We start from the raw sequence: 25,504 nt of genomic DNA, 5'->3' as shown, positions 1-25,504 counted from the left end.
GATATTTAAAGGACTTGGAATTCTCAACCTTAATCCCACACTTCTCCAGTGGAAATTAGATGGTACATAGAAATGGGTTGTCTCCACACGTGACTCGAATGAGGTCATAATTATGAAAACTAGTATCATAAACGGTCACTGGGCAACAGCGATGACACCTTCAGCATATAGCACTGGTCATGTGATTCTGAACATAAACAGCAAATATCCCAGTGTCATTTCGCTGCAAAAACTGTAGTGTGACGTACTAGGATTTGAGAGACCCTGGCTGCAGTCCCCCTTCTGACATGGAAACTTGCTGGGTGACCAGTCACTCTCTTAGCAAAGCCTACTTCACAGGGTTGTTGTAAGGGTAAGACAGAAGAGGGGAGAGCCATGCTGAGCTCCTTGAGAGAAAAGACGGGATAACAGTGTGCCAAATAAATAACTGCAAGTTAGTTGGGTGCTGTGTGGTTTCCGGGCTGCATGGCCGTATTCTAGCAGCATTCTCTCCTGATGTTTCGCCTTCATCTGTGGCTGGCATCTTCAGAGGATCTGATGTTGGGAAAGCAAGTGGAGTATATATACCTGTTGGAGTGTCCAGGGTGGGTGAAGAAACATTGTCTGTGAGTAAAAGCCAGGTCAATAGGTGAGGGCATCTGAATAGAAGTATGAGTAACAATGAAGTCTATAACATGGGAGTACCAATGAAGATAGCAAGGTCAATAGGTGGGAGCATCTGAATAGAAGTATCCTGGCCTTTGTTTCCTTTGTCTATAGTCATCCTATGTTTGTGTGGAGCTGATTGGTCACTGTCTTGACTCTAGTATTTTTCAACACTGGCAGCCAAGTTCTGTTCATTTTCATGGTTTCTTCCTTTCTGTTGAAATTGTCCACGTGCTTGTGGATTTCAATGGCTTCTCTGTGTAGTCTGACGTAGTGGTTGTCAGAGTGGTCCAGAATTTCTGTGTTTTCAAATAATATTCTGTGTCCAGGTTGGTTTATCATGTGTTCTGCTATTGCTGATTTTTCTGGCTGAAATAGTCTGCAGTGCCTTTCGTGTTCTTTGATACGTGTCTGAGCGCTGCGTTTGGTGGTTCCTATGTAGACCTGTCCACAGCTGCATGGTATGCGGTAGACTCCTGCAGTAGCTAGAGGATCCCTCTTATCCTTTGCTGAACGTAGCATCTGTTGAATTTTCTTAGTGGGTCTGTAGATTGTTTGCAGGTTGTGCTTCTTCATCAGTTTTCCTCTGCGGTCAGTGGTTCCCTTGCAAAAATTGCAAATTACCTTGCAATTGAGAGAAAGTTCTCATTAAGCCTTTTTAATCTTTATCTGAGCTTGTCAACATAATGAGCCCTGGCTTGAGAAGCAGGTGCCAGTCAATACGTATCCAATTAATGTACATTTGACTGTGGCAGAACGTGAATTCATATTCAAAAGCGTCAAGCCAACAGCAAAAGAAGCAAATGAAAATAAGAGGAGAGGATAAATATTCTGATTTTTGCCTATTTTATCAACTCCTGTTAATCATTATTTCGCCGGGCCCTGTTCCAGATGGAGCTGCCACCACAGATTTGGCTTTCCCCATTGACATCTTTTGGAATCAACGGCATTATCAGCCGCAGCCGTTGTTTGAGACCCTTAATGGAGGCGATTCTCCCAAGCGGGAAGGTCCCCACGTCACCTCTCAATTCCCTGCCTTAAACAGCTGAACAGCATTACATCCATTTCATCGAATTGCTACCAATGCCAGTTCTGCCTTCCGGCTGGCACCATCGGTGGGCAGAAGTTTATTCATTCGTTCATTTTATTTATAACGCACCTTATAGCAGCAGTGGCGTAGGAGGTTAAGAGCTCGTGTTTCTAATCTGGAGGAACCGGGTTTGATTCCCCGCTCTGCCGCCTGAGCTGTGGAGGCTTCTCTGGGGAATTCAGATTAGCCTGTACACTCCCACACACACCAGCTGGGTGACCTTGGGCTAGTCACAGCTTCTCGGAGCTCTCTCAGCCCCACCCACCTCACAGGGTGTTTGTTGTGAGGGGGGAAGGGCAAAGAGATTGTAAGCCCCTTTGAGTCTCCTGCGGGAGAGAAAGGGGGGATATAAATCCAAACTACTCCTCCTCCTCCTCCTCCTCTTCTTCTTCTTCTTCTTCTTCTTCTTCTTCTTCTTCTTCTTCTTCTTCTTCTTCTTCTTCTTCTTCTTCTTCTTCTTCTTCTTCTTCTTCTTCTTCTTCTTCTTCCTTCCCGGTGGGGACCCAAAGGCTCCTACGCTGTCCTACCCTCCTCCAGTTTATCCACACAACAGCCCTGTGAGGTAGGCTAATAGTGGGTGACTGGCCCAAGGTCACTCAGAAAGCTTCCATGACAGACCGGGGGATTCAAACCTGGCCTTCCAAAAAGATTATACTCTGACACTTTAACCACTTTGACATGCTGGCTCTCACAAGATGCCCGTTGTTTCAACAAGGTTGTACTGTTAGACTCTATCAGTGTGCTGTCATATGTAAGGATGCCAGCCTCCAGATGGGACCTAGATATCTCTTGGAATTACAGTTTGGGGACAGGAATACCTCAGTGGGCTGCAGTGCCACGGAGTCCACCCTGCCTGGCTGCCGTTTTCTCCAGGTGAAACTATCTGTGTCACTTGGAGATCAGTTGTAATAACAGTACAGTACAGTAAACCTTTATTAGGCATAAATAATTCTGCATACAGTATGTTTGTATGGTAAACAACAATACAACGAGGAATCCAATACACTAAGTTAGGATAAATTATACACAAACTTTCTGGAGACCTATTGTGATATCCATATGTTAATTAAAACCGATTTGAATGACTTCTCATGTTTATTACAACGACTTGAGCCTCAGACATTAAATCAATGTAATTTAGATGATTTGATACATCGAGGGACACATTTTAGTACCGTCTTTGAGATATTACTTCCACTAGATATGTAGCGACCCTAAAGGTTATCTCAGAAGATGCATCACTAAGTAAATACTTCACTACATAAGCCGAAGGCAAATTTGTTTTAGCTTTAATAATCGGGGTTATATAGTGACTACGTAACGCAGAGTGTAGCTGACATTCTAGGAGGATATGCTGTATTGTATCCACGGCATTTACAGAGCATGGGCATCGTCTGTCAGCGAATAAAACACCTTGAAATCTCCCGATTGTAACTTTAGAAGGAAAGGCGTTTACTCTGGCAAGCATAAATGCTCTGTGACGAGATGGACTGTCGAGACTATAGAAGTATTTTGCTATCTTCCCATGTAGGATGGGTAGGTTTAGAAAATCTGGGGAACATACTGCAGGTTGCACTGGGTGAAGGGACTGAAATTCCATATCAATCAGTCAGTGGATTCACTTTGTCCTTTGTCCTATTCAGAAGCTTATAGGAAATTAAAAGGTCAACTATTGGATAGAGAGTTCTCTACCCTAATCACCGCAGCCAAGAAAACGTGCTCCCCCTTGTATTTTCCTCTCCCATTTGAACGGGGTCACTTGGCACACTACCTGCATTGCTTAATAAACCCTGTTCAAAGGAGAGCTATAATGCTCGCCAGGTTTAATGTTATACCTTCTGCCTTGTTACATGGCAGATTTAATAAGCAAGAAAAGGCTAAAAGATTGTGCCCATGTAACGATGGCTCAGTTGAATCTCTGGCCCACCAATTACTTCACTGTCTCAGATTCAAGGAAATCAGATCCAAGTATGTGAATCTCACTCCTTTACATTTACCCCATCTCCCCGATTGAATTAGATTACACTACTTGTTGAACAATCCTGATCCTTCTCTCTGTATGATAGTGGCAGACTTTCTCCTGGAAATTACTAAACGCCAGTAGATTTCCTTCGTCCTAACATGTATATCCTGTATTGTATATGCTTTTTAATCTGTTTTTATTATTGTTGTACTGCTGTCTATGCCAATAAAGGCTTGCTTCTGCATATCAATCAGTCTTTGGTTGTAATAACAAATCTCCAGCCAACTCCCTGGAGGCTGGCAACGGGGACTGGGCATGAGCCCACGAGCCACTTGCTTGCTTCAGGGACAGAAGGGAATCCGAACAAACACATCCAACTTCTGTGATCCAAAGGCACTGCAAGCCTGGAACGGCAGGCCCCTCTGCATTCAGCCTTTGCTCCTGCTACCCTTACTGCGAAAGCAGCCGGCTTTCTTTTTCTCTCTCTTCCCTCCATTTCCAAGCCCACGGGGAGTCGTTTCACCTGCCGGCTGGGCCGAGCCTTGCCTCTGAGGAACAGACTTTGACCCCGTGTTTCTCCCTCGGCCTGCGTGGGGATGGCACAGAGAAGCAATAAAGCTCGCAGCGAGGGTTTAAAAGCCGGGGAGTTTTCATTGTCTGTCCACGGTATGACTATTTTGCCAAAAGGCCAAGACGAACAGCCGCCACAAAAGGGCGGCTCATTAAGGGAGAGAGCGCAAAGCAAAATATTTCCCACCTGGTGCCGGAGCCAGTGGGGTCAGCGGGGCAGAGGCAGGAGACAATCCTCGCCGTAAAACGGATAACAAATCCAACCGGGTTACTAGGATCCGTTTCATCTGCGGACGGCTGGAAAACATTTTTAATGACCAATTAGAAAGGGCTTTGTTATCGCAGTATGATAGAGCAGCTAGCGATCCATTAGGAGAGTATACCTTTGTCGTCCCTGCAACGACATTATACATTTGTCCTCATTTTCAGTCACTTCGGTGCTGCTAACTTGAAAGTCAACAACCTCGGTTCCCAAGAAGTTGGCCCGTTCTCTGATGGCGCCAGCCTCAGCAGGCAAAGCTTGGTACAGCGGAATGTACAAAGGGAGCAGAGTCCAAGACGATTTTGATTAGTGCAACTGTTTTAATGTGATGTGTTTGTTAAGAGCCCCGTGGCATAGAGGGTCTTTCCCCACTTACCTTCTGCCCCGCGCTACTGTAGGCAAGTAGCGTGGGGTCCCCCGGCACTCCCCACTACAGGGGCGGCAACAAGCCCGGGCGGTCGTGGAGAAAGCGGTCGTGGGGAAGCGGTCGTGGGGAAGCCCGGGCACGCACCAGAAATGGGGAAGCGGTTGTGGGGAAGCCCACTACAGGAGCGGCAACAAGCCTGGGCGGTCGTGGAGAAAGCGGTCATGGGGAAGCCCAGGCACGCACCAGAAATGGTGCGTGCTGAGAGCAGCACGCGGCATAGGGGGGTCATGGCAAGTGGGGAAATGCCCAGAGTGGTCAGCTGCAGTACTGCAGTCCAAGCTCTGCTTGTAACCCGAGTTCAAACCCAGGAAAAGTCAGTTTCAGGTAGCCGGCTCAAGGTCGACTCAGTCTTTCATCCTTCCAAGGTCTGTAAAATGAGCTTGCTGGGGGTAAAGTGTGTATGGTTGGCGGAGGCAATGGCAAACCACCCTGTAAATCAGGGGTGGCCAACCTATGGTGCTCCAGATGTTCCTGGACTACAATTCCCATCAGCCCCTGCTGGAATTGTATTCCAGGAACATCTGGAGCACCATAGGTTGGCCACCCCTACTGTAAATAGTCTGCCTAGTACAGTGGTGGCGAACCTTTGGCACTCCAGATGTTATGGACTACAATTCCATCTGACGCCATCTTCTTCTCGCCCTTCTCCCCCTCGTCCTTGTGTTTCCTCCCTTTTATCTCCTCCTCTGCACGCTGTGGGGTTGAAAACCCCGCCCCCACACCCCTGCGCTTCCTCCCACCTCCGGGACTCGGCCCAACAGGGCCCAGCTGTCGCCGCTCGTCTGGCCCGACCCTTTCGGCATGCCTCTCCCCGCCACCGAGGCCTCCGCGCGGGAGAGCAACATATCGCTCTGCTCCCCGGCCGTCCCGTCAACGGGGCTCGGAACCGTCTCGTCCCTCGTTGGTGCGGCAACGGGACTCCCCTCCCGGCCCAGTGGCACCCAGTGTCTTGGGGAATGCGCCCGCTGGCGCAAGTCCGGGGAGGGGGTGGGGGCTACCCCCGCTCCCGGACAGTTAGCTATACTGCTTCCCCAGAACTAGGTCTTAGATTTAGTGCGAATAATCTCCCTGACATAATTACACTATTATCACATGACGAACTCTGTGCACGCGTGCCCACAGAGAGGGCTCTGAGTGCCACCTCTGGCACCCGTGCCATAGGTTCGCCACCACTGTCCTAGTGCGTTGGGGACAGAACTTGGTTGGCAGTAGGGCCCAAGCTGAGTATTCTAGAACAAAGACGGTCCAGGAAATGGCAGATGAATTCATAAATCTCCTGCCATCTTTATCGTGAATAGGGTATAGTAACGGTTAACTAGAGCAGAACAAATTGCTTCAGTTTTGTTAACGTGTGTGTGTGTGGAGGGGGGTGTCTTCCCAGTTTGCACCCATCAAGAATCTGGTGTCTTTTCAGGACACGAAGAGAGAGGGTGCTCCCCAGCTCAGCTTGTCTAGAGTTTCCCCACCCTCATCCAAAGAATACAAACAACTCACTGTAACATTTCATAGAAATCAGCCAAGATGGAAAGAGAACATCTTGCCATACGCCTTTTTCCCCCCTTCTAGATTTGTTTTCTTCCTTTTGAGGGGGAAAAAAGGGAACAGCGTTCCAATAACCATACAGCCAGGCTTCCAGAATAAACACAGCACTGGACACAAATACAATATTGGATAACATTATTTACAGGCATCGGTTCCAAATAACCCGATATCAGTCCGGTGGAGGGGCATGACGACAGGAGTGACTTAATGCTTCCATTTGTCACACTTTCCGTGTGAAATAAATGACAGCTCCTTAATGCAAGATTTTGAATATCTAATAAGCAAATGAGCGTGAGGCCAACTCCTGCTTGGGCCTTTTTTCGCTTAACAGCTTGAGGATCTCGTTGGGAGAAAAGGGAAAGTGACCCAGTCAGAAAGATGATGGGTGTAAAATCTTGCCAGTCTCCTAGATTTTGTGAGCATGGAACTATCTGTTACACTGGGATCCAGAGGTGAGATCCAGCAGGTTCTCACAGGTTCCCGAGAGTAGGTTACTAATTATTTGTGTGTGCCGAGAGGGGGTGACTAATTGGTGATTTTGCCACATGATTTTTGCCTTAGTTACGCCCCTCCTCTCAGCAGTAGCGCGCAGAACTTGAAGCAGTCTAGCAGGAGGTGCACCGGGGTGCGTGGCAGCCTGAGTGCATTCGTTTCCAACCCAAGGACCGGCACAGCGGCTGCGTCCTTGCCACAGCCCCGCCCAGGAATGCCCCGCCCCTGGAATGCCCGGCCCCGCCCCCGTCATGCCACGCCCAGCCCCATTGGTGCTATGCCACTGTTTGAATCCCACCACCATGGGAACCTGTTACTAAAATTTTTGGATCCCACCACTGCTGGGATCCCCAATGTTTTTGAGCCTGTGGACAGGATGCTGGACTAGATGGACCATCAACAGGGCTCTTCTGACGTTCTTACGGCTGCTGAAGGGAAAGGGGAAGATGTTGCCTTTATGGGTGAGTAGCAAAAGGATGCAATGAAGCTTCCAGGACCACAGCTGCAACACTGCGCAAGCCCATTGTTTCTATCTGGTGAGTGGAAGCTGGCACTAGGACAGTGATGGCGAACCTTCTCAAGACCGAGTGCCCAAATGGCAACCCAAGACCCACTTATTTATTGCAAAGTGCCGGCAATTTAACCTGAATACTGAGATTTTAGTTTAGAAAAAGCAGTTGGCTCCGAGGCGTGCGTTACTCGGGAGTAAGCTTGGTGGTAGCCGCTGGCTTTGCTTTGAAGCAACCGTGCAACTCTTCCAACGGGTGAATCACGACCCTAGGAGGGTTTACTCAGAAGCAAGCCCCATTGCCAGCAACCGAGCTTACTCCCAGGTAAAGGATCGCGCTTTAGTTCTTCATATGAAAATAAGTGGGGTTTAACAGTGCTCAACAGGGTTACCTACACTGCTTCCCCAAAACTATTTTCAGTGGGGTATAACGCCGTAGCATCCATCATCCACAGCGGCCATAAATTAACACTTGTTCCTAGCAAAGCAAAGTTTTACAGCACTCTGTAGGAAACTAGCCACACTCTCACACAGATCTCCGGAAGAGCTATTTAATAAAAAGGATGTCAAAGCTGCAACAGAAGAGTCAGTTCCCAGTGTAAGAACAGGGGTTAAAAACTTAGCCTGAATCTCAGCATAGAATGAACAGAAGAATAAATGTTGTACTGTTTCAATAGTTCCTGAATCACAAGGGCAGACTCTTTCCGCATATGGTACTCTCCAGAGAGTAGGGCAGATGGCATAGCGTTAAAACGAGCAAGAGCGTAAGTTCTCCGCTGCCTCAGATTTTGTAAGAGGGAAAGACACTCAACTGTGTGGCCTGGTGTACTTGGGACCCCCAGACTCAATGGGGGGCATGTCTTAGAGGCTGCATAAATAAGGTTTTGAGCCTCAATTTCAAAAAAAATCTGTGTTATATGCTTCTGTAAGAATCAGACGCAGGAGTGAACGGACTCAGTAGATCGGCCAATAGAGTTTATCCCCTTCTCTATTGCTTAGTAGCAAATTTTTCTTTATCTGGAAAAATTAAATAAATGCACATGTGGGCTTTACATTCCATGCTCTGCTCCTTCTAACCCTTTCAGCGGCAGAGGAAAGAGGGCTTATTCTGTCTTAAACGAAGAAGGGTTTCATAGTACGGTGGCGAAGCTGCCAAATGCGGGAACCACTCCCCCGGGTCCCAGCCCAAGAGTGTTCAAGCGATGAACTTCCAAATAAGAAGCGTGTCCTTGCAGGCCAGCAAGCGGGCTCGCACAAAACAAGTACTTTTCTATGATCAGTTGACAAACGCACTTGGCAGCGGAAGGCAAGGGTTAGATATACATTACACAACCATTAAAGGGAACTGGTTAAAATAAAAAGGACACTGTCCACTGAAGGGGATGCACTTTGCAAGCTTTCCAGCTGATCTGTTCTTGGAAGGCTGACGGGCTGTGATGAAATGCTGCCTAAACTGGTGGTGCAAGTAATATACAAAAAAATTACACTGGGAATGGCTCGCAGCAACGAGCTGTCTAACTTCAGCGTGATGAAAAGTGAAATGATTCTCAAATGTATTTTTTTAAACAAGCTCAAGTGTTTAACAGTTGAAATTCACTGTATAAACTACAAAACAAAAGGCAAAACAAAGCTACAAAACAAAACCGACTTAGTTTTTATTTACTGCATAGAAAAAAACTGTTGGTCTGTAGAGGGCAGGTCAACCCAGTTTTTTTTTTAATGGGAGGTAGACAGAGCAACTTCAGAGCAACTAAGATTCTTCTATTGCAGTGATGGCGAACCTTTTCGAGACCGAGTGCCCAAAATGCAACCCAAAACCCACTTATTTATCGCAAAGTGCCAACGCGGTAATTTAACCTGAATAGCTCCCTTGAGCAGGGGCCAGCCTGCTGTAGCCTCTAGCAAGCCCCACATAAGCATAAGCATAAGCATTTTATTGTCATTCTGCATGCACAACGAACATTTACAGCAGCATTCCTCGATGCACACAATTCCAGACTCATACCCCATCCTCACTTTCCCCTTCCTCCACCCATCACTACACAGCCCCAAACACATCAACACGAAGCCCCGGAGTTCAGCATCGCCACAGCTCTAGAGTAGAAGCTGTCTCTAAGCCTCTTTGTCCTAGGGCCTTTCCCCTTTCACTTATTCCGGTAGGCGTTTCTCCCGCTACTTCTGAGAGTAGCTGTTCCTCCTGACGGCAGGGGCTGCCATTGCTAGCCGCCCTGACGCTGCCACTGTCGCGCCCCCTTAGCGCGCAGCATCCCAGGCGCTCTTCCGAACGGCGCCTTTTGACGACCCCGCACAGAGCGCGGGGTTGTGGGGACGCCTGGGCGCGCGCCTGGGATGCCGCGCGCTGAGAGCAGCGCGCAGCATAGGGGGGATGGAAGGGAGTGGGGAAAGGCCCCTAGTTTTGATAGACCTGTATCGTCTGCCAGATGGTAACAGTTCAAAAAGAGAGAGTGCTGGATGAGACGGGTCTCTCAGAATATTTTGGGCTTTCTTTAGGCTTCGGGAATTATAGAGTTCTTCCAAGGAGGGGAGAGGGCAGCCGATAATCTGCGCCTCTCTAGCATCTTTGCCGCCTCTGCCCCTCCCCTTGGCAGCAGCCACCTGGAGCACAGGTACCAGGCCCGCCAGCCTCCCTCTCGCTGTGGTGCACGCACATCAAGTCCAGTGGCCCAGGCCAGCCTAGATGGGGGGGGCGATTTCCCCCCACATGACAAACTCTGTGCACGCGTGCCCACAGAGAGGGCTCTGAGTGCCACCTTGGTACCCGTGCCATAGGTTCGCCACCACTGCCCTAGGTCTCCCAGCAGGCTTCATGCGTAAGACTGGGGAAACAAATCCAGTTTGCCAGGTTAGAGTCCGCCACTCAAACGGAGGAACGGGGAATCAAACATGGTTTTCCAAATCAGAGTCCACCTGCTCTTAATCACTGCACCACGCTGGCTCTGTTCGCTGACAACTCTACTCGCGCGGCCACAGGGAGCTGCTGTTTGTTCCATTTGGGAAATTTATGGGTAACGGATAGCTGCAGTTGTGTTTCCCTGACCTTCTGCTTGTTGATACATTTCAGCTGGGGAATGTGGTCCCTCGTGACTTTCTCCCACACATTGTTTCAGTTGTTCCAGCGGAGGGAACGGGATCTTTTGAATGGGGGAGGCAGATGAAAGAGAGGCAAAGGGCAGGCTGGATTGCTTCGGATTAACTGCACAAATTCCAGCCCTTCGAAATCCAGCCCTCTCCCCCAACACACAGGCAAGCAGATAAATATGTCACTGAACTCGTAGCATTTTGGAACGTTTATCAGCTGACCGAGCTAAACCGCTAACAAACAAACAAAAAATACTTGCAGGGAGAGTTTTCGGTTTCATAACCCATGTTTTGGCCAAGCTGTGATGCCTTTTTGTTTTCCTTTTTTAAAAATAGATCACTTTTTCCTATCTAGTCAATTCTGCCAGATTTCCTGAAAGAATTCACAGCTTTAAATCGTTCCTGGTTTCTTACAGTTCTGAAATGAGGACATGCCCGAAGCAAAACGGCTCCCCCAAATCCCCTTCCTTGGGCCCATTCCTTTCGCTTGCCTGTTTCTTACACCCTTTGAAACCCCGTGGGGAATTAACATTATGCTTTTCTATTCACCGCAGCCTTTAACACAATCAGTAATCAATACTTTAAAAAACTGTTATTAACAAACTCAAGACAGGTTTATAAATAAAACCGTGTGTGTATATGTGTGTTGAGTACCGTCAAGTTGTTTCCAACTCATGGCAACCCCGAAGACTCAAACGTCCTCCAAAATGTTCTATTTTTAACAGCCTTGCTCAAGCCTCGCAAACTGAGAGCCACGGCTTCATTGACCGAGTCAATCCATCTCATGTTGGGTCTTCCTCGTTTCCTGCTACCTTTAAACTTTTCCTAGTGTTATTGCCCTTTCCAGTGATCCTTCACTTCTCATAATGTGAGAATGCACAGTAAAGTGTACAACAGAACAACAAAAATACACAACACTATACAAACTGGATGCTGTAAGATCTACCAGACCACGGCCACACAGCCCGGAAAACCCACATCAACCAGTTGAATCCAGCTGTGAAAGCCTTCGACAATGCTATACAAACTGTTCAAAATTAATTAATCCATTTCCTGGACGCAGGGCAACCCAACCGAATCTAGCTCATTCATGCGTTGACTTTCCTGAATGTAAGTTAATTTATTTAAGAAATATGTTTGCTTAATTTTTTTTTCCCAGCGAGTAGCATAACGGATTCTAGTAATCATGAGTAATTTAATGTTTTGGAATCTCTTAGGGAATTCCATGACATTTTTCAACAGCAACATTTCAGAAGCAAGATTTAAGAATAAAGATGGGGCGGGGCGGGGCGGGGGTGTTCCGGGGCATGGCGGGGCGGGCAGCAACGTGGCAGGAGCACAGTTTCTCCTCACTTCACCCCTGATGCAGGCACAGTTAGTTACTATATAACAGTGGTGGCGAACCTATGGCACGGGTGCCAGAGGTGGCACTCAGAGCCCTCTCTGTGGGCACGCGCAAACAGAGTCGCCCCCACTCCCACACACACATCTAGGCTGGCCTGGGCCGCTTGGCTCGATTATTAGCATTAAACCTAAGACCTAGTTTTGGGGAAGCAGTATAGTAACCCTGTTAAGCACTGTTAAACCCCACTGATTTTGATGCGAAGAACTAAAGTGCGATCCTTTACCTGGGAGTAAGCTCGGTTGCTGGCAATGGGGCTTGCTTCTGAGTAAACCCTCCTAGGATTGTGATTCGCCCATTGGAAGAGTGGCACGGTTGCTTCAAAGCAAAGCCACCAACGACCACCAAGCTTACTCCCGAAAGTAACGCATCACCGGAACCAACCATTTTTTCTAAACTAAAACCTCAGTATTCAGGTTAAATTGCCATGTTGGCACTTTGTGATAAATAAGTGGGTTTTGGGTTGCAATTTGGGCACTCGGTCTCGAAAAGGTTCGCCATCACTGCTATATAAAGTGTGTGGCTGGCCTCTCACCTAGCCCAGTACCTGCATGTGCCATCCCTCCTTCCTATACCTGGGTGATTTACGGTCTGTCCTGACTCCTGTTGGTCTGGGGACAGGCTGTCCTGCCTCACTCCTCCTCCTCAGCCTGCTGGCTGACCCCCATATGCTGGACTGGTGGAGTGACCGGGTGCTGGTGGCTGGCCTGAGCCACGTTACAGTACAGTAATAAAAACAAATCCAAACAAGCAACTGTAACAATGATGGCTAAAATAATTCATGTCTATACATCTGTTTGTGATGTTTATAAAGAGAACCACAATAACAGCGTGGTATAGTGGTTAAGAGCAGGTGCGCTCTAATCTGGGGGACTGGGTTTGATTCCCCGCTCTGCCACTTGAGCTGTGGAGGCTTATCTGGTGAACTAGATTAGCTTGTGCACTCCAACACATGCCAGCTGGGTGACCTTGGGCTAGTCGCAGTTCTTTGGAGCTCTCTCAGCCCCACCCACCTCGCAGGGTGTTTGTTGTGGGGGGGAGGTGGAAGAGAAAGGAGATTGTACGCTCTTTTGAGTCTCCTTACAGGAGAGTGCCACCTGGGATCATATCCAGCCTGTGCTGCGCCAGCTGCATTGGCTTCCAGTAGAGTTCCGAATCATCTTCAAGGTGTTGGTGTTGACCTTTAAGGCCTTAAGCGGCCTGGGACCTTCGTATCTTCGGGACCGCATCGCCCCACATGTCCCTATACGGCCTCTTCATTCAGCGGAGGCCAATCTACTGGTGGTCCCTGGCCCCTCGATGATACGGCTGGCCTCCACATGGGCCAGGGCCTTTACGGCTCTGGCCCCAGCCTGGTGGAACGCTCTCCCACCAGCTGTCCGGGCCCTGCGGGACCTTACTGAATTCCGCAGGGCTTGTAAGATGGAGTTGTTCCACCGGGCCTTTGGAGGATCCAGCCGTTGATGGTGCCCCCCCTCCATGGCCTTTACATCTGTGCCTCTGCCATCTGAGGTTTGCTGATCTTCCCTCCTGAAAGAGGGTTTGGAAATGGATTTGCCGGACGCCATTGCAAGTTAATCTTAGTTTTATATTTAGTCTTCATTTTATTGCTGCTTTTAATGGTTTTAGTTATTTTACTTGTATATGATGTGCATTGTATTGTACACCGCCCAGAGCCCTACGGGGATGGGGCGGTATAATAAATTGAAACATAAATAAATAAATAAATAAATAAATAAATAAATAAATAAATAAATAAATAAATAAAGAGAAAGGGGGAATATAAATCCAAATTGTTCTTCTACAGACAACCCCACCAGAATAAAGTCACAAGAGCAGTATTGTAGGCGAAGTGAGCTTGTAAAAAAAATCTTACACAAAGGTTTGCAGTTTATAAACAACTTGAAACTTGTTATCAACAGAAGCTCAACACTAGATAACGGCAGAGTTGATGCTTCCACTGCGCTCTCTGTTTTTACATCTTCAGTAGTTGAAGATAAGCCAAACCACCCTTGGACAGGAAGAAACTCCCCTGTTCGCCTCATTAGTGGAGATGTGAAACATTCGACTCCTGTCAAAACGAACCTTTTCATTATGCTCACGGAAGGAAGATGGTTTTGTCAGTCATTTTAGAGCAGTGGTTCTCAACCTTCCTAATGCCACGACCCCTTAATACAGTGCCTCATGTTGTGGTGACCCCCAACCCTAACATTTGCCCATTTTACAGATGGAGAACACTGATGCAGAGAGTCTTAGGCGACCCCTGTGAAAGGGTCGCTCGACCCCCAAAGGGGTCATGACCCCCAGGTCGAGAACCACTGTTTTAGAAGATAGCCATGTCGATATGCAGTAGAACAACTAGAAGAAGAGTTTGGATTTATACCCAACTTTTCTCAGCCATAAGGAATCTCAAAGCAGCTGACAGACTCAGTCCCTTCCTCTCCCCACAACAGACTCCTTGAGAGGCAGGTGGGACTGAGAGAATTCAGAGAGAACTGCGACTGGCCCAAAGTCACCCAGCAGGCTTCATGTGTAGGAACGGGAACACTAATGTAGTTCACCAGATAAGAGTCTACCACTCATGTGGAAGAGTAGGGAATCAAACTCAGTTCTCCAGATTTGAGTCCACCACTCTTACCCACTGCACCCACTGTCTGTGTCTAGATTTGAGGCTAGCAGTACCTTGGAGATCAAGATTCTTAGAGTATAAATCTTTGAGAGTCAAAGCTTGCTTTGTTAGATACAAGTCAGAATGAAGTTCCCTGAGTCCTTCTATCCCAGTCATGAGATGGGAGCAATATTGTGAAGAAGGAGCTCGGGTCGCAGAAGGCCATTGCTTTCACCTCCTGCATGTGAGCTCCCAAAGGCACCTGGTGGGCCACTGCGAGTAGCAGAGAGCTGGACTAGATGGACTCTGGTCTGATCCAGCTGGCTTGTTCTTGTGTTCTTATGTTCTTATGATGTAGAATTACAATGCACTTTGACAGCAGCTTGGTATCAGAGGAGAAACACTTAGGGTCAGAAAATTAGCATTAGAAGTGAGATAAGAATTCTGTGTCCCTATTCGATTCGATTTCGAATACCTTTAATGGCATATAAATAGTTTCACATTAACATTGCAAGATAATAACAGCCTTTACAACTTCTGACAAGTTAAAATAACACCATTTAAAAATTTAGCCACCGCTTCCAACAGCTCGTCAGAGGTGCTGTGGCTGGGTTTAAAAAAGATATATAACCCTTCTGCTTTATCTGTAATAATCTTCACTTCCATGGCAGGAAGGGGATTATATGTGCTTCTTCCCTATCTATCTCTGGCTATAAAAAGTTGACAGTTCAACAGCATAATGAGATGCCACTGTTTCCACAGAACCCATGCCACACCGGGCATTTCCCCTTTCTTTATGTGGGATTCCAAGGTGGCGTCCAAGGCTAAAGGAAGAAGGCAGGGCATTACACCTAGCTAAGGTGATAGCTCTACACCACCGGGCCTCAACCAGGAGATAAAGGTACCGGGCTACAATTAATCTATCCACAGGTATTCCCAGAGAGATCGGGGAACAGGTTTTATTAGCTTCCTCTAGCATCGTGTCCCTATTCAGTTCTGGACAGCAGGGGTTATGGGCTCCGTTGTTGTGAACATGCAATCATACCAGGCCTCCTGCTACAGTCCCGACTGTCAGGGCTGTTCGACAGTGGAATACACTGCCTCGGTGTGTGGTGGAGTCTCCTTTTTGGAGGTTTCTAAGTAGAGATGAATGGCCCCTGACGGGAGTGCTTTGATTGTGTATTCCTGCAGGACATGGGGTTGCACTTGATGGCTCTTGTGGTCTCTTCCAACTCTATGATCCTACAGTGGTAATAGAAAGATGGTGGTAGCTCTAGAAATCACCAGAAAGTCTATGGCTTTTGTCACAGAGTTTCCAGTGGTTCCTAAAGCTACCAGTATAACTTGAGTGTTTTCCTTCAAATTGATATCGTGCTTATAATATCCCCCCCCCCGCCCGCCCCGCTGTTGCTGCTCCCAACTTATCTCACCAGCTGCCCAGTTCGGCCCGTCAACCCTCCCTGGAACAGTGATTTCCAAACTTTCTTCCTTCGACAGAAACTTTCCGCATCAGTTGGCCCTCTTCCAAAACGGAGCAGGTCGCAAAGCATTCTGGAGCAGGCTCATCACTCGGTACTCCCTTGTGTTTGCAGTTTGCAGGGGGGAAATCAATAGTGAGAGTGGTCTTGTAGAAACCTAGTCCCTTATATAGGCTTTCTTTTTGGAGAGACTACCAAAGGAGGACGGGTTCTCCAGAAACCACAGCTGGAAAACCACTGTAACGTAGAGGATTCTGATGAGCGCACGAAAGTGAATCAGACCGCTGGTTGCTCCAAGTCAGTACTGAATGTTCAGAATGGTGACAGCTCTCCACGATTTCATGGTAGCCCAGTGATGGCGAACCTATGGCACGGGTGCCAGAGGTGGCACTCAGAGCCCTCTCTGTGGGCACGCACAGAGTGCCCCCACACACATCTAGGCTGGCCTGGGCCGCTGGGCTCGATTATTAGCATTAAACCTAAGACCTCGTTTTGGGGAAGCAGTGTAGGTAACCCTGTTAAGCGCTGTTAAACTAAAGCACGATCCTTTACCTGGGAGTAAGCTCGGTTGCTGGCAATGGGGCTTGCTTCTGAGTAAACCCGCCTAGGGTCGTGATTCACCCGTTGGAAGAGTTGCACGGTTGCTTCAAAGCAAAGCTATCGACTACCACCAAGCTTACTCCTGAGTAATGCACGCCTTGGAACCAACCATTTTTTCTAAACTAAAACCTCAGGTTAAATTACTGTATTGGCACTTGGCGATAAATAAGTGGGTTTTGGGTTGCAATTTGGGCACGGTCTCGAAAAGGTTCGCCATCGCTGTGGTAGCCGTTTTCACAACATCTTCCACCTGATCCTTCTCACTGGAGGTGTTGGGCACCGAACTTGGTACTTTCTGCATGTCAAGGAGACGCTCTGCCACGGAGCCACAGCTCTCTTCAGCCGTTATTCACCGAGCTAATCAGCCGCCAGTTGAGTAGAAATATGCTTTCCAACATTAGCCAGATGAGCAGGCTGTATTTTTTTTATATCTAATTACCTGTTTAAAGTGCCTCGTGGCTCAGGGGGAAATAAGCAATCAGACAACAATTGGCTATTTTTCTTTGTCTGCGAGGGAAAAAAATTAAAAGGGCTGAGAAAATTAGATACAGTTAAAAGCAGCTCTCCAGAACACAGGGCGACTCTTACAGGGAAATCTAACAGGAATTGTTTTCAAAGCACGAGAAAGGGGGGAAAAAACAGGGAATAAAACGAAATGTGGTGGGTAATTCCTCCGCGGGCTGCCTGCTTGCCATTCAACTGTTTTCTTAGAAACAATCTAGTCTGAGCTAACTAAAACAATTTTGCAGAGGTTTTGCAGAGTGTGGCGGATTCCAGATTGGAGGAGTTCCCCTCCCAAAATTAATTCCAGCACCACACGAGACGGAAGCATCTAGAAAATATCGGGGACAATGACTGGCTCTGCAGCTCTAGGTGGCCACCTGTCAGGAGCGCTTTGATTGTGTATTCCGGCATTGCAGTGGTTGGCCTGGATCAGGGGTCTGCAACCTGTGGCTCTCCAGATGTTCATGGACTACAAATCCCATCAGCCCCTGCCAATTGGCCATGCTGGCAGAGGCTGATGGGATTTGTAGTCCATGAACATCTGGAGAGCCACAGGTTTCATGGTTGCAATTGGCCATGCTGGCAGAGGCTGTTGGGATTTGTAGTCCATGAACATCTGGAGAGCCACAGGTTGCATGGTTGCAATTGGCCATGCTGGCAGAGGCTGATGGGATTGGTAGTCCATGAACATCTGGAGAGCCACAGGTTGCATGGTTGCAATTGGCCATGCTGGCAGAGGCTGATGGGATTGGTAGTCCATGAACATCTGGAGAGCCACAGGTTGCATGGTTGCAATTGGCCATGCTGGCAGAGGCTGTTGGGATTTGTAGTCCATGAACATCTGGAGAGCCACAGGTTGCATGGTTGCGATTGGCCATGCTGGCAGAGGCTGTTGGGATTTGTAGTCCATGAACATCTGGAGAGCCACAGGTTGCATGGTTGCAATTGGCCATGCTGGCAGAGGCTGATGGGATTTGTAGTCCATGAACATCTGGAGAGCCACAGGTTGCAGACCCCTGGTCTGGATGGTCGTTGTGGTCTCTTCCAACTCTATGATTCTACGGCCTGAAGGAAATTAGATGGGATAGAAATTTTATAAATAAATCCTTGCCCTGAAACTAGGGTTACCTATAACCAGGTGACACCTGGAACCCTCCCACTATTACAGTGATGGCAAACCTTTTTGAGACCGAGTGCCCAAATTGCAACCCAAACCCCACTTATTAATTGCAAAGTGCCAACCCGGCAATTTAACCTGAATGCTGAGGTTTTAGTTTAGAAAAAAACGGCTGGCTCCCTCTTCCTCAGCCCCACCTGCTCGAGCATTGAAATGCACCTTTTCCAATCACGCTCCGAAGCCGGGTTGGTGGGGAGAAACAGGGGACAGACGCTGCTTATTCTTGAACCTTCCAGCCAATCAGAGCGCAGTGGGCTGTGCGCTGTGTGTGCGCAGCCTTTTTTTGTGCCATGCCCAGCGTGGCTACATTGAAACCTAAGTAGGAAGCTATGGTACAATGATTTTGATAAATTGTTTATGTGTGGCCCCGTTCAAACGTTAAAACAAGAAGAATAACATGAACTTTCAATCAGGGGCAGAGTGGTGTTCCCGCTCCAGCACAATAGCCAATCAGAAGGTGGGGAAATTCTGCCTACACATTTACATAGTGACATAGCTGCATGAAAATTCCCACCCCAACACAACACAACACAACAGTCAATCAGGATGAGGTAGAACAGAGCCACCGAGCAGATTGCGCGTTCGTGGGGAGTGTTGCATTGCTTGAAACTGTGATAGACATCGAGGTCTTCACTAGACACACGCTGCAGTGGGGAGGGAGAAACTGCGATGAAAAGGTGCTGTTTCCCCTCATAAATGAAAAATAAATGCAAAAAGCCTGCGTGGAAGGCGGGAAGTCTCCCATTAAATGGGCAGCCTCCTTTTCTTACTGCCAATCCAAAACTTACCTTGAACCCCAATCTACAACATAGGATGTTTTATTTTGCTTATCATATTACATGTAATCTTTATCTTCTCCCTCTCTCAAATCATCTCTCTCTCTCTCTCTCTCTCTCTCTCTCTCTCTCTCTCTCTCTCTGAAGAACGATGGCAGCACAGCCTTTGTGATCTACCCGAGTGAGGGTCACATTCTACCAGTTGTCGGCCAGCGCCCTCCAGTTAATTGGAGGCAGGCTTGTGGCTGTGTGGGGGTAATCACAAGAGTACAGGGATAACGTGTGCTGGGAGCATAAGCCGCCCGTCTTAACTGAAGTGTAAACACAGCTGTTTAGGTATAAATGACACTTAATCCTCCACTATTCAAGCACAGCTGATCGTACCACGAGGGCAGACAATCCAGGCTGCCCAGTGACAGGTATGCTGCTCGGGAGCCATTATCAGTAAGCCTCCGAACATGTCCACAAAGCCCACTTTAACGGCTATCTAAGACAAATCCAGTCCCATGGCGTGCTGGATTTCTTTGATTTACCCCAGAGAATAAATATCCAGGCTGGACATAAAATGAAATAGTAGGGGGGGAAATAGAATTGGGAAACAATCTGGGGAAAGGGGAAGTCATCAGAGGTGGGATCCAGCAGGTTCTCACAGGTTCCCGAGAGTAGGTTACTAATGATTTGTGTGTGATGAGAGGGGGTTACTAATGGGTGGTTTTGCCACGTGATTTTTGCCTTAGTTACGCCCCTCCTCTCAGCAGTAGCGCGCAGAACTTGAAGCAGTCTAGCAGGAGGTTCACCAGCGTGCGTGGCAGCCTGCGCCTGCGTGCATTCGTTTCCCGCCCAAGGACCGGCGCAGCGGCTGCATCCTTGCCATAGCCCCGCCCAGCAATGCCCCGCCCACAGAATGCCCGGCCACGCCCCCATCGTGCCCCGCCCAGCCCCATTGGCGCTACGCCACAGTTTGAATCCCACCACCATGGGAACCTGTTACCAAAATTTTTGGATCCCACCACTGGAGGAAAGTTTTATGTTTTTTTCCCCCTATGTTAAAAAGTTATATTTTTCCATTCTTCAGAGGAAAGCACATTTGTTCCCTGACTTGTCAGAGGAAGGACGGTGTCTCCAGGCCTCCAAATCTCTATACTTTGGCATACGATTGGATAACGACTATGGAGATTCCGCTGCCTTAGCCCTAGTGTTGCCAACCTCCAGGTGGAGACTGGAGATCTCCCAGAATTACAACTGATCTCCAGCCAACGGAGATCAGTTCACCTGGAGAAAATGGCTGCTTTGAAAGGATCCTGTGGAGATGCCAGCCACAGATGCAGGCGAAACGTCAGGAGAAAATGATACTAGAACACGGCCATTCAGTCCAGAAACCCCACAACACCCCAGTGATTAACATAAGAACATAAGAACAAGCCAGCTGAATCAGACCAGAGTCCATCTAGTCCAGCCCTCTGCTACTCGCAGTGGCCCACCAGGTGCCTTTGGGAGCTCACATGCAGGAGGTGAAAGCAATGGCCTTCTGCGGCTGGTCTGTTAAGACATTCACCTGGTCTGTTAAGACATTTGCAATCTCAGATCAAAGAGGATCAAGATTGGTAGCCATAAATCGACTTCTCCATAAATCTGTCCAGGCCCTTTTTAAAGCTATCCAGGTTAGTGGCCATCACCACCTCCTGTGGCAGCATATTCCATAACACCAATCACACGTTGTGTGAAGAAGTGTTTCCTTTTATTAGTCCTAATACTTCCCCCAGCATTTTCAATGAATGCCCCCTGGTTCTAGTATTGTGAGAAAGAGAGAAAAATTTCTCTCTGTCAACATTTTCTACCCCATTCCGGCCGTGAGAGCCTCTGACAATACTCTGGTATGAATTATCTTGATCTTGGTCACCAGGGACATATCCTTACACTTAAGAATGGTCGTATATATATCGACACTAAAACACTCCCTCTGAATTAAAATATTACACAGGCAACAAAACAAAAAAAGAATGAGTACCTGGAACCCAAAATAATATCCATAAGATTTTTACAATCTTCTGTACTAAGAGCAGCAAGGAAATGCTCGTATGCGCAGATGTTCACACTGGGTGTTTTCCCACTTACCTCGCCTCCGCCTTGCTGTGCGCTTCTCTCAGCGCACGTCATTTGTGGCGTGCGCCCCGGCTTCCCCACGACACTGTGCTCTGCGCAGGGTCATCAAAAGGCGCCGTTGCAAAGAGCGCCTGCAATGACGTGCGCTGAGGGGGCGTGACAGCAGCAGCGTCAGGGCGGCTGCATTGTCGCCGCCCCTGTAGTGGGGAGGCGCGGGGGACCCCAAGCTACTTGCGTGCAGCAAAAGGTAAGTGGGAAAACGCCCACAGAAACACTTTCGAACTCATCTTCGTAATGACTTCTGATCTTTCTTATTCATCACACAGTGATACCTTCTACCATGAGCGTGAATTCAAACCCTCTCTTCACAGACTTCCTACAAACTTGATTGGAAAGATTTGCTAATTCCACGTGTCCCTGAAGATACATCTTTCGAGTCACTGTGGTGTCAGTAGCAGTAGATGAAGTGACTGTTACTGGTGACCTTCCTTCCCTACCCTGTGGTGTAGTGGTTACAGCACGGGACTGAAATCTTGGAGACCTGGGTTCAAATTCCCAGCTGTGCCTCGGAAGTTTGCTGTTGCTAAGCTTGCTGATGACCTTGGGCTAGTCATACACTCCCAACCTAACCTATCACATAGGGAGTTATGTATTTATTTTAAAACATTTTAATGCTGCCTTTCCACTTACACAGGGGTCTCCAAGGCAGTAAGATGAGGACTTTAAAATAGCATTTAAAATAATAGATATGACACCCATGCCAACCCCTGGTTTTCCATAATTGAAGAAAAAATGGCCTCTATTGGACTGTCAGTGGATTCACTTTGCCCTTTGTCCTATTCAGAAGCTTATGGGAAATTAAAAGGTCAACTATTGGATAGAGAGTACTCTACCCTAATCACCGCAGCCAAGAAAACGTGCTCCCCCCTGTATTTTTCTCTCCCATTTGAACGGGGCCACTTGGCACACTACCTGTATTGCTTAATAAACCCTGTTCAGAGGAGAGCCATAATGCTCGCCAGGTTTAATGTTATGCCTTCTGCCTTGTTACATGGCAGATTTAATAAGCAAGAAAAGGCTAAAAGATTGTGCCCATGTAACGATGGCTCAGTTGAATCTCTGGCCCACCAATTACTACACTGTCTCAGATTCAAGGAAATCAGATCCAAGTATGTGAATCTCACTCCTTTACATTTACCCCATCTCCCCGATTTATTTAGATTACACTACTTGTTGGACAACCCTGATCCTTCTCTCTGTATGATAGTGGCAGACTTTCTCCTGGAAATTACTAAACGCCAGTAGATTTCCTTCGACCTAACATTTATTTCCTGTATTGTATATGCTTTTTAATCCGTTTTTTATTATTGTTGTACTGTTGTCTATGCCAATAAAGGCTTGCTTCTCTTAAAAATAATAGATATAAAATAAATCAGTAAAAACGTCTAAACATAAAAACAAATAGCACCATAACATGAGAGGAGGACCAATAACTATTACTGGATAGGGTGGGGGTGGGGGGCGGGGGAAGTATGTTAAATAAAACAACTGCAAAAAAGCCTTCACCTGCAGGTAGAAGACAATGATAAAGACAAATGGACCTCCCTTCCCAGGAGGGAATTCCAAAGTTCTGGAACCAAGACCAAAAAGGTCCTCTCTCAGGTTGCCACCTATCTAGCCTCAGGTCCAAAGCATCCAAAGTAGGGCCTCTGAACATGGCCAAAACTGACAGGTAGGTACCTATGGAAGAAGGGGTTTTGTGAGGGTAAAATGGAGGGGAGGCAATGTAAGCTGCGTTGTGTCCTCATTAGGAAGAAAAGCTGGGTATTAATGAAGTAAGTAAATAAATAAACACCTCTTCATTTGCTTGCTGGTGGGAGGGCTATTGCCCTTACCCTACCCTCAAAGCCCCCTGTAGTGTGTCTGCTGCATTACTGAGGCACAGCCCAACAGCCTTTCTACATACATAGGCAAGATTGCAAAGTGGGAAACCGCCCAGCCTGCCCACCCCCATTCCCTGATGCTATTTGTCAGACTGGGGGGGGAGATCGGGGGGGGGGTGCTTCAGCATCACGCTGGTCGAATCCCCACTTGAAATTTGCACGCAGATCCAAACCTGTTCGTTGTGAAACCGTGTCCTCTTCATCGGAGTTTCTCCCTCCCCACCACAGCGAGCACACAGCAGACACACCCGGCTGCAGAACTCTTAGCAATCCCCACTACCAGGTGAGCTCGCTTCGCCGGTCTCCCCTGATTGGCTGGCGTGCCTTGATGGGGCGGGACCTTTTCCCACTGCGGAAACGTACATTGTAGGGGCGTGATAAAAAAAACCAATGTGTAAAAGTTTAACGTCTAACTGTTTAACTGTGCAAACAGTTAATCGTTACCTGTATAAACCATTAACGATTCAAAGTTACACGTTTGACTGTTTAACGTTTGCGTCCCCTTCTGCTGGCCCATTGCAAAAGCGGAAACAAAACCAAGGAAAGGCTGTGCGCTCATCGCAGCGCTGATTGGTTGCCCGAATTCCGCGTCACACTCCCGGGCGGGAAACAAGTCAGAGTTTCAACCCTCATCCATCCCCTCGGATCAGCTCTGAACCGTGTTAATGGGGTCTATGCCACCTGCAACCAGGTCCTTCCAGAACGCGGATTAACGAGGAGAACGAATGCCAGAAACGGAATCTGCCACACAAACAATGGGGAGGCCTTCCCTCAAACCTGGTTAGTTTGTGTTCTGAAACCTGGCTAAGACGGTAGTGGGGATTCGACCGCTGATGCCCATCGGCCCTTCTGGCTCGACCCTGGAAGTGGCGTCATTGCAGTGATGTGGCGTGAAAGACGCGGTTGCCGCCTTCAAATTCTCCTACAAACTACAACTGGCAATTGTATTTCCAATCCATAAGGAGAATTCAGTCACAGCCTCTCTGGGAAGAGAGTCGAGGACACCACATAAGAGAGGGCAAAATGCAGTTGTTGGATGTGAGAGTCCTTTCTACTAAAGATGGAAACTCTCAAGAACAAAAAAAACAGAACTGGAGAGATTGTTCTTTCCCTGGATGTAATTTAGCCAACTGTTTTGTTTTTAAGTGACTGTGAATTTTTTTGTGTGTAAAACAGTGTCTAAGGGCACGTTGATATTAGTTTCAGTGGGGATGTGAAGAGCCAAATATGCGGGTGGATCTGATCCACTGAGGAATTGCCAGGGTTTTTTCCGGGGGGGGGGGGGAGTTTGAAGGTTAGGAGAAAGCTGTGAAGTATCTCTTTCTTCAGGAACAATTTTGTTGGCCAAAGAAAACAACTGCTCTGTTTTTCTTTCATCCATTCTCTTTTTTTTCTGTCTTGCCGATCTCAGATTCCCAGACCTTGGACTCCCCTACCCCACACACACACACACTCACAAAAATGTTGTGTTGAGTTTTAACTGTCGTTCTTGATTTTTCCGCCAATGAATGCCATGGTATTAAATCGGCTTACCGCCAGGAAATACTTGCTGAGTTCTTCCATCACGGGAACCCCAGTTCATTGCAGAGAATTCTGCTGCATGGTGTTGCATATGGCTTGCACAGTTTGACTTGGTGAGATGCAGAGAGCCAGGATGGTGTCGTTGTTTAAGAGTGGTGGACTCTAATCCGGAGAACCAGGTTTGATTCCCCACTCCTCCATATGAGCAGCGGACTCTTATCTGGTGAACTGGATTTGTTTCCCCACTCCTCCACACAAGGCCTGCTGGATGACTTTGGGCTAGTCACAGTTATTGCATGAACATGGAATTATCTTAAGTCATTACTAATATTTTTAAGGAATGGAGCACTGATGAAGGCAATCGAAAAGCTAACAAACGCGTGTAGCTTCTGCAATGTTTATTCTGATGTGGATGCGTGGCTCCTTTAACCAGCCTGCCTAACATTACTCCGGAGGGAGATGCAGTTGTGGTAATATTGTATCCATTCATGAAAGTGGTGATTGTGTTTACATCTGGAAAAAAATAATTCATGAACTCAAAGACAATTATTCAGTCACCAACTTGAAGTATAATACGTATGAAAGGAGACAACAGATAAAGTTATAAGCCTTTATTTATTTATTTTTAGAACAAGCCAGCTGGATCAGACCAAAGTCCATCTAGTCCAGCTCTCTGCTACTCGCAGTGGCCCACCAGGTGCCTTGGGGAGCTCACATGTAGGATGTGAACACAATGGCCTTCTGCGGCTGCTGCTCCCGATCAGCTGGTCTGTTGAGGCATTTGCAATCTCAGA

The sequence above is a fragment of the Sphaerodactylus townsendi genome, linkage group LG08 (assembly GCF_021028975.2).
Source record: "Sphaerodactylus townsendi isolate TG3544 linkage group LG08, MPM_Stown_v2.3, whole genome shotgun sequence".
NCBI lineage: Eukaryota > Metazoa > Chordata > Lepidosauria > Squamata > Sphaerodactylidae > Sphaerodactylus > Sphaerodactylus townsendi.
The sequence above is the reverse complement of the archived record's forward strand: the minus strand, read 5'-3'. Positions refer to the sequence as shown.